Source organism: Lissotriton vulgaris, chromosome 4_1 (assembly GCF_964263255.1).
Source record: "Lissotriton vulgaris chromosome 4_1, aLisVul1.2, whole genome shotgun sequence".
NCBI classification, from domain to species: Eukaryota; Metazoa; Chordata; class Amphibia; order Caudata; family Salamandridae; genus Lissotriton; species Lissotriton vulgaris.
The window spans coordinates 1,874,391,773-1,874,398,666 of record NC_141691.1 but is presented as its reverse complement, the minus strand read 5'-3'; positions in this window follow the sequence as shown (position 1 = coordinate 1,874,398,666).

The following is a 6,894-nucleotide window of genomic DNA, read 5'->3' as shown; positions in this document are numbered from 1 at the left end:
ACAGCACACTGACTCATGGAAAACTACGGACGTGGTCAGCTGCCTTCCTGTGCTGGACAGTGAGGGACCCTGTACCTTTAAGTGGGCTGTGCCGGAGCGGAGACCCACCTTTGTCAGCTCGGTAAAACCCTGCCCTGAAACCACACAGAGGTGTGTTACACCCGGAGGAGGAGAGTGGAGACTGGAGAGCGAAGAAGGAGCGGAGTGGAGAAGGAGCGAGGACGAAGCGGAGCAGAGATCGAGCGAGGACGGAGCGGAGTGGTGGAAGAACGAGGACGGAGTGGAGCGGAGGAAGAGCAAGGACGTCGAGGAGTGGTGGAAGATCGTGGACGGAGCTGAGGAGAGAGAGAGTGACGAGCGTAGCGGGAGCAGGCGAGACCAGACCGAACCAGGAGCGGAGACCCAAGGAGACAGCCCTGGGGAGCAGCGCGACTACAGCGACACGCCAGGAGGCCACCGAGAAGGCGCATCGCCCAGCCACGCTTCCCGGGAAGTGTGGCTAGGACAGGTACGGTCTCATTTCCTGGGTTGGGCGGGACGTAAGCGGGGCAAACCCCCTTGACCCATGCGAGGCATCACTGCCAACTATCCCCCTACCTTCACCGTCCCTCACGAATAGCGGGGTAGTTAGATTGCACGTGTGTGTCCTCACCACCCCTCCCTTACCGATTGTTCGGCAGACCAGCCGAGTAATACTGGTTTCTTTTTGTTGTTGCTTTCTTTTTGGTATCGCCACCCGGAGCCCTTGCGACCACGGCGGAAGCTAGGACTACGCCTCCCAGAAGACACCGGGAGACGAGAAGACTGGGAGAAGCTCGGGAAGCAGCAGAAGAGGCAGCCAATCCGCTTCCCTACTACCAGATCCCTGTGTTAAAACGGAGACTATACAAAATAATAAAACCTGCACTTCCTAAAACCCCTTTGTCGGTAGATTTGTTCGGTGACCCCCCTGAGTCCCCACAGGGTGCTATGACAGACTGTGTCGAAGGCGGCGGAGAGGTCAAGTAGGATGAGGGCAACTGTTTCTCTGTTGTCCAGTAGCGTTCGGATGTCGTCTGTAGCTGCGATGAGGGCGGTTTCGGTGCTGTGTTTGGCTCGGAAGCCGGACTGTGAAGGGTCGAGGGAATTGTTGGATTCAAGAAAGGCGGTGAGCTGACTATTGACGACTTTCTCAATGACTTTGGCAGGGAATGGGAGGAGTGAGATGGGGCGGTAGTTCTTAAGTTCAGAGGGGTCTGCTGTGGGTTTCTTCAGAAGGGCGCTGAGTTCGGCGTGTTTCCAGCTTTCTGGGAAGGTAGCGGAGTTGAAGGAACAGTTGATGACATCACGGAGATGGGGTGCGATGATGGAGTCAGCTTTGTTGAAAATGTAGTGGGGACATGGGTCGGTTGGCGATCCTGAGTGGATGGAGTTCATCAGGCGGATGGTGTCAACAGTAGTAATTGGGTTCCAGGCGCAAAGGTTGTGAGAGTTCTGTTTTGGTTCGGAGGTGGGTGGAGTGGACTGTTCTTCGGACTGGTTTGCAAAGCTGTTATGTATGTCGGCGATTTTGTTGTGGAAGAAAGAGGATAACGAGTCGCATAGGTCTTGGGAGGGAGTGATGTTGTTTGAGCCGGCGGTGGGGTTGGTAAATGCTTTGACGATATTGAATAGTTCCTTGCTGTTGTGGGCGCTGTTGTCGAGTCGATCCTTGAATGCTAATTTCTTGGTGGATAGGATCAATTGGTGGTGTTTGCGGGTGGCGGCCTTGAAGGTGGACAGGTTGTTAGTGGTTGGGTTTTTTCTCCAGGTTTTCTCGAGTGTACGACATAACTTCTTGGATTTCTTAAGGTCATCGTTGAACCAGGGGGCTTTTTTGCTACCTTGTTTGATCTGGTGGTTTTTCATGGGTGCTAGTTCGTCAGCGCTGTGGGTGATCCATTGTGTGAGTTTGGTGGCAGCTTGGTTTGGATCCGATGATATGGCCGGAGGGTTTTGGTTAAGCGATGTGAAGAGTTGGTCGGTGGTGATTTTGTTCCAATTTCTTCGAGGAACAGGTTGTGGGGGTTTGTGGGTCAAGGTCTTTTTGTAGTTGAAGTGAACGCAGCTGTGGTCCGTCTAGTGGAGAGCTGTGGTGTGATCGAAGGAGATGTGCTTGCTGGAGGTGAAGATAGGGTCGAGCGTGTGTCCGGCAAGGTGGGTGGGGGTGTCAACAAGTTGTTTGAGTCTGAGATTGGCCAGGTTGTCCAGAAGGGTGGTGGTGTTGCTGTCGTTTTTCTTTTCCAGGTGGAAGTTGAGGTCTCCCAGTAGGATGCAGTTCTCGAAGTTGAGGGCATGTGGGCTGATGAAGTCAGTGATGTCTTCGTTGAATTGTGTGCGGGTTCCTGGTGGTCTATAGATGAGGGTGCCTCTAAGTGTGGTCCTGGGGTCGGTGTGAATCTGGAAGTGGAGGTTATCGTCGGAGCTGGTCATGATTCGAATGGTGTTCTTATGGACGATGGCGATGCCTCCTCCTGTTTGGTTGGTGCGGTCTTTTCGGAAGATCTTGTAAGCGTCCGGGATGGCCATGGCGATGTCGGGCGCTGATGAGGTGTTCATCCAGGTTTCTGTAAGGAAGGCGACGTCCGGTGATGCAGTGTCTAGTAGGTCCCAGAGTTCAGTGGCGTGTCTGTGGACCGAGCGGGTGTTCAGCAGGATGCACTTCAGGTTGTTAGAGTCGGAGCTGTGTTTGGAGTTAGTGGATTTGGTGTGGGTCTTGATGCAGGCGAACTTGCAGGAGTGGCAGGCGAAGTGTCCGTGGGTGTGTCCTGGGGCAGCTTCGCAGCATTGTGGTGTGCGTCCAGGGTTCAGGGCAAAGAGGGTGGCGGCGTCGTACGTTATGCGGGTGGAGGGGATTTTGCGGGGGCCAGGGGGTCTGGCGCTGGGCGCGGTGCAGGCGCGGACGGGCGTAGACGGGCTTACCTTTGGCGCACCTTCAGCGCGCATGTGGCGCGACCGCTGCACGTGAACGCTGCGCGCAAATGCATCTGTCATAAGTGGAGAAGTGGAGGGGGGAGGGGTGAGGGAGGATCAGCTGGGTGGCGGGCGGGGTGTAGAGGACGGGCTCCGAGGCACAACAACAATAAAATGGCAGCAGCAAAAGTGAAACTAGAGAGGCTGGGGCACAAAGACAAATTAAACAACTTAAACAATCTGTGATGAAAGCGCTACAAAAATCGATGCACAAGACAAGCAATGCACATTCCAGTCAGAGCAACACAGCGAGCGCTACAACAGGGACTGCGCAAATGAATAACACAGTGCTTAAGTCAGCTAAAGCGTTCTCATTATTTCTAGTACTCGACAATGCTTCTCGCACTACAGCGCTATGACAGACAGCAGCAAGCAGATTTTAAATGAGCAGATCAGAGCAAAGAGCGCAGCCCAACGATACCAAAAGGAGAGCAGGGAGCGTGGGGAGCGACCGCTACTGAGAGCGTCAGGACGGTCACAGCGCTTCCGAGGGCGGGAGCAGGGCTATGCAGTCAGTGGGAGGGAGGATCAGCTGGGAGGAGGGGGCGGGGTGTAGAGGACGGGCTCCGAGGCACAACAACAACAAAATGGCAGCAGCAAAAGTGAAACTAGAGAGTGGCTGGGGAACAAAGACAAATTAAACAACTTAGACAACCTGTGATGAAAGCGCTACAAAAAGAGAGCTAGCAACCCATCAATTTCCCAGAATACAAGCCGGTCAATGGGCACATTGAATTCTGAAACATATATAAGCAGCGTGGTAGTAGGACTATTTTTTGCAGTACCACTCTGCCTGTTACCGAGATCAGGAGGGATATCCAAAGTTGCACGGAGGCTCTAAGCCCCGCAGCACCCTACCCAAATTGTGTGCGTAATGAGCTGGAGCTGTTCATTCAAGGCCCAGATTCGGCAGCTGTGATTGCTCCACCACCATAGGAAATAATAGTAAGTTAAATTAGATCATTTAAAATAGTGAAAAATTCTAAAAATAAAACAAAATTTTTATTAACTGATAAATGTAACATGTTGAAATAAAATACAACCAAATTACTATGAATTCATCTACTTTACTTGTTATTCTTGGCATTTTAAAAAGTGGTACATGCATGACACAAACCTCAGTGAGATTCATGAAGCCTAGCAAAACCACTTTGCGTGGCTTTGAATGACTTAAAAAATCTGGAGTAAGACAACTCAACTCAGCGAAGTGCAAATCACTGTGTTGCATTACTCTGTGTAAGGGAGACGTTCCATGGGCGTTGCGGTGGGTGTTCACTCTCAACTGCCATGGTTTTCTACACATTCCCAGATTTACAAGGACTTGTGAACCCGGGATGCGTCAAAATCTTACACTGCCCAGGTGAGGTGTAACAAGGAGAAATATCTTTATTTATCATTCTTTTTTTATGTTTCTACGTGTGCGGCCTTATGCAGCACAAATAGAAAGAGGAAAAAGCATCTCAGAATTGTATTGGTGCACGAAGATACCCCTTCCTGCCCAAAAACAATCCTGCATGCAGCAGAGGTATGCAACGGAGGCACCCTTGGATCCATGCAAGGGTGCCTGCATTGGCGCTAGGCTGCCAAAACAGCACCAGCACAAGGGGAAAGGACAGGAATGCACCGTTATTGGATAAATATGGTGCATTCTTGCCCTTTCCCTGTTACGCAGGGCAGCAAAGCAAGGTGACTTGCTGCGCTGCCCTGCGCCACTAAACTTGTAACTATGCCCCTAAATACATAGTTTAATAACATTTTAAATGTTCCCTATACGTTACCATACAGAGATCTCCTCCTTCAGGGCAGAGCTCGCTCTATGGTAAAGGATAGGAAACTTCCCTATACTTTCTCCTCTTACGCCTCACTAAACCCTTTCCCTTTAGTCGTAAATATTTCCCATTTTCCAGTCACTCCCTACTGTCCTTCCACATTAATTACTAAAACCTAAAACGTATACCTTTACATGTGGAGATTGACCAGTTAGGCAGAGATCTCCTCAGAGAAAAAGGTAGGACAGGTGGAATCGCAGGCTTCCACACTTAGACGTCGATTATGATGGCGGACGGACCTGCGTCCGTCCGCCACCCCGAGGTGGAGGGACCGTCCGCAGGGGCAGCGGCGGCCCCTCCATACCAATTAGGATGTGACTGCCACCTTGGCGGTCACATCCCGTATCTTTCACATTGTTGCGGATACTGCTTGAAGCACAAGGGGGGGTACCATAGGTACCCCCCATGTGCACCCCCTACCCCTCTTCACCCTGGGGGCCCCTTGCAGAAGCAAAGGTTTACATGCTTTTCCACAGCGGAAAAGCATGTTTACAAACACAGCCTAATTTGGCTGACGGTGTCTTGCAGACATCGCCACCAAATTGCGGTCAACACCCCGCGGATCAGCGGCGGACAGACCTGCCGTCCGCCGCTGTTCCCACTGCCATTTTAATCTAGCGTTGAGTGTTTTCTCGGAACGCAGCGGTGAATCCGCATCCTCCGAGCCAGCGGTGGCTTCCACCGGCCCGGAGGATGCGGATTCACCGCAATCATAATCGACCCCTTAGTTTGTGAATGGCATTTTGTAGTAAGTTTTATAGTACTACAAAATATAATATAAAATGAAATTTGTGAATAGGCGCCACAGTTGGCAATATCTAGGCCTAAAGCTCCCAAAACATACAATGCAATGGGCTTTGTGGATAATATTGGAAAGCGGTAGCTTAGAAATTTCAAAGTGTTGAAGGGTGGTTGCTTCTAGAAAGTTTGAGGCGTAGAGGAGCAGTAGACGTCTGCAACTCCCTTTCCTGATTGGCTGAGCCGGATGTTATAGCCTTGCATCACTAGTTTACCAAGGATAGTTAACAATAGGTGGGGTAAGCCAATTGTTCCTAAGAAAAATGGTATCAAGTTTATTATTAGAGATGAGAAGGGCGCTAGAGGGCGCACTGCAGCATGGCCGCACTGCCGTGAGGCTCCTGCAGCCCGGAGCCTTCATCCGCTTAGAAATCCTGCCTGACCGTCGCCTTTCCCTGCCCTGATCCCGGATTCTGCTCTGGTTGGCCACGGACTGCCCTCGGCGGAAATCCTGTCCCGATCGGAGGTTCCTAGCCGACGCTAGAGGGTCCGGAGATTTCACCGCCGCACGCTCTGGAGAGCGGACGCTCTGCGGCCCGGCGTGCCAGCCCACTTTGGTCCGCGGCTGCACACGTGGGAGAGGGCCTGTCCCCCTCCCCCCTCGGTGCTTCTCCGTGACTGCTTGACTGGTGGCGACCGGTTGCTGCCCCTTTGCCCCGTGGACGGCAGCGCTGGGTGAGTGACGCTGGTGCGGGTGGCGCCTGGGATTGTAGCAGCGAAACTGAAGTAGAAGCTGCGGTCTATCCCTGGAACCGGACGCGGCCATTGCGCGGAGGGGAGTGGCGGGGCATGTACGCCTGCTCGTGCCCCCCATATGCGGAGCTGCTGAGGCCGATTGAAGTCTGCATGGGGTGAGCAAGAGTGCGCTACACATCGGAATGAGGTTTACTTGTGGCATTATTTAGCATGGCAAGGCGGACCTAGACTTTTTCCATTTGGCGCCCTTTTTTCACTGCAGCAGTCGCCGTATTGCGGAGCCTGCCGTGTCAGTCTTCACGGCGGGACCCCTCCGCTGGATGTTGCAGCGCTGGCGCCATCTGCCTGCCATAGTCCACGGTTACCCCCTACTACGCCTGCTCTGCCTGGTGATCCTGGATTGCACCGCCCTTGGACCCTGCGAGACGTTGTTGGAGCTGACTCTTGCACGCTGTCCCTGTTCGAGGGCTGTGAGTGGCACTACCCTTTCTACTCTGTGGTGTGGTGGACAGGGTCATTACTGTGCCCTATTGGACTATGTCCTATTATCGTCAGTACGGCTGCCCTGTTGGCAGCGTCG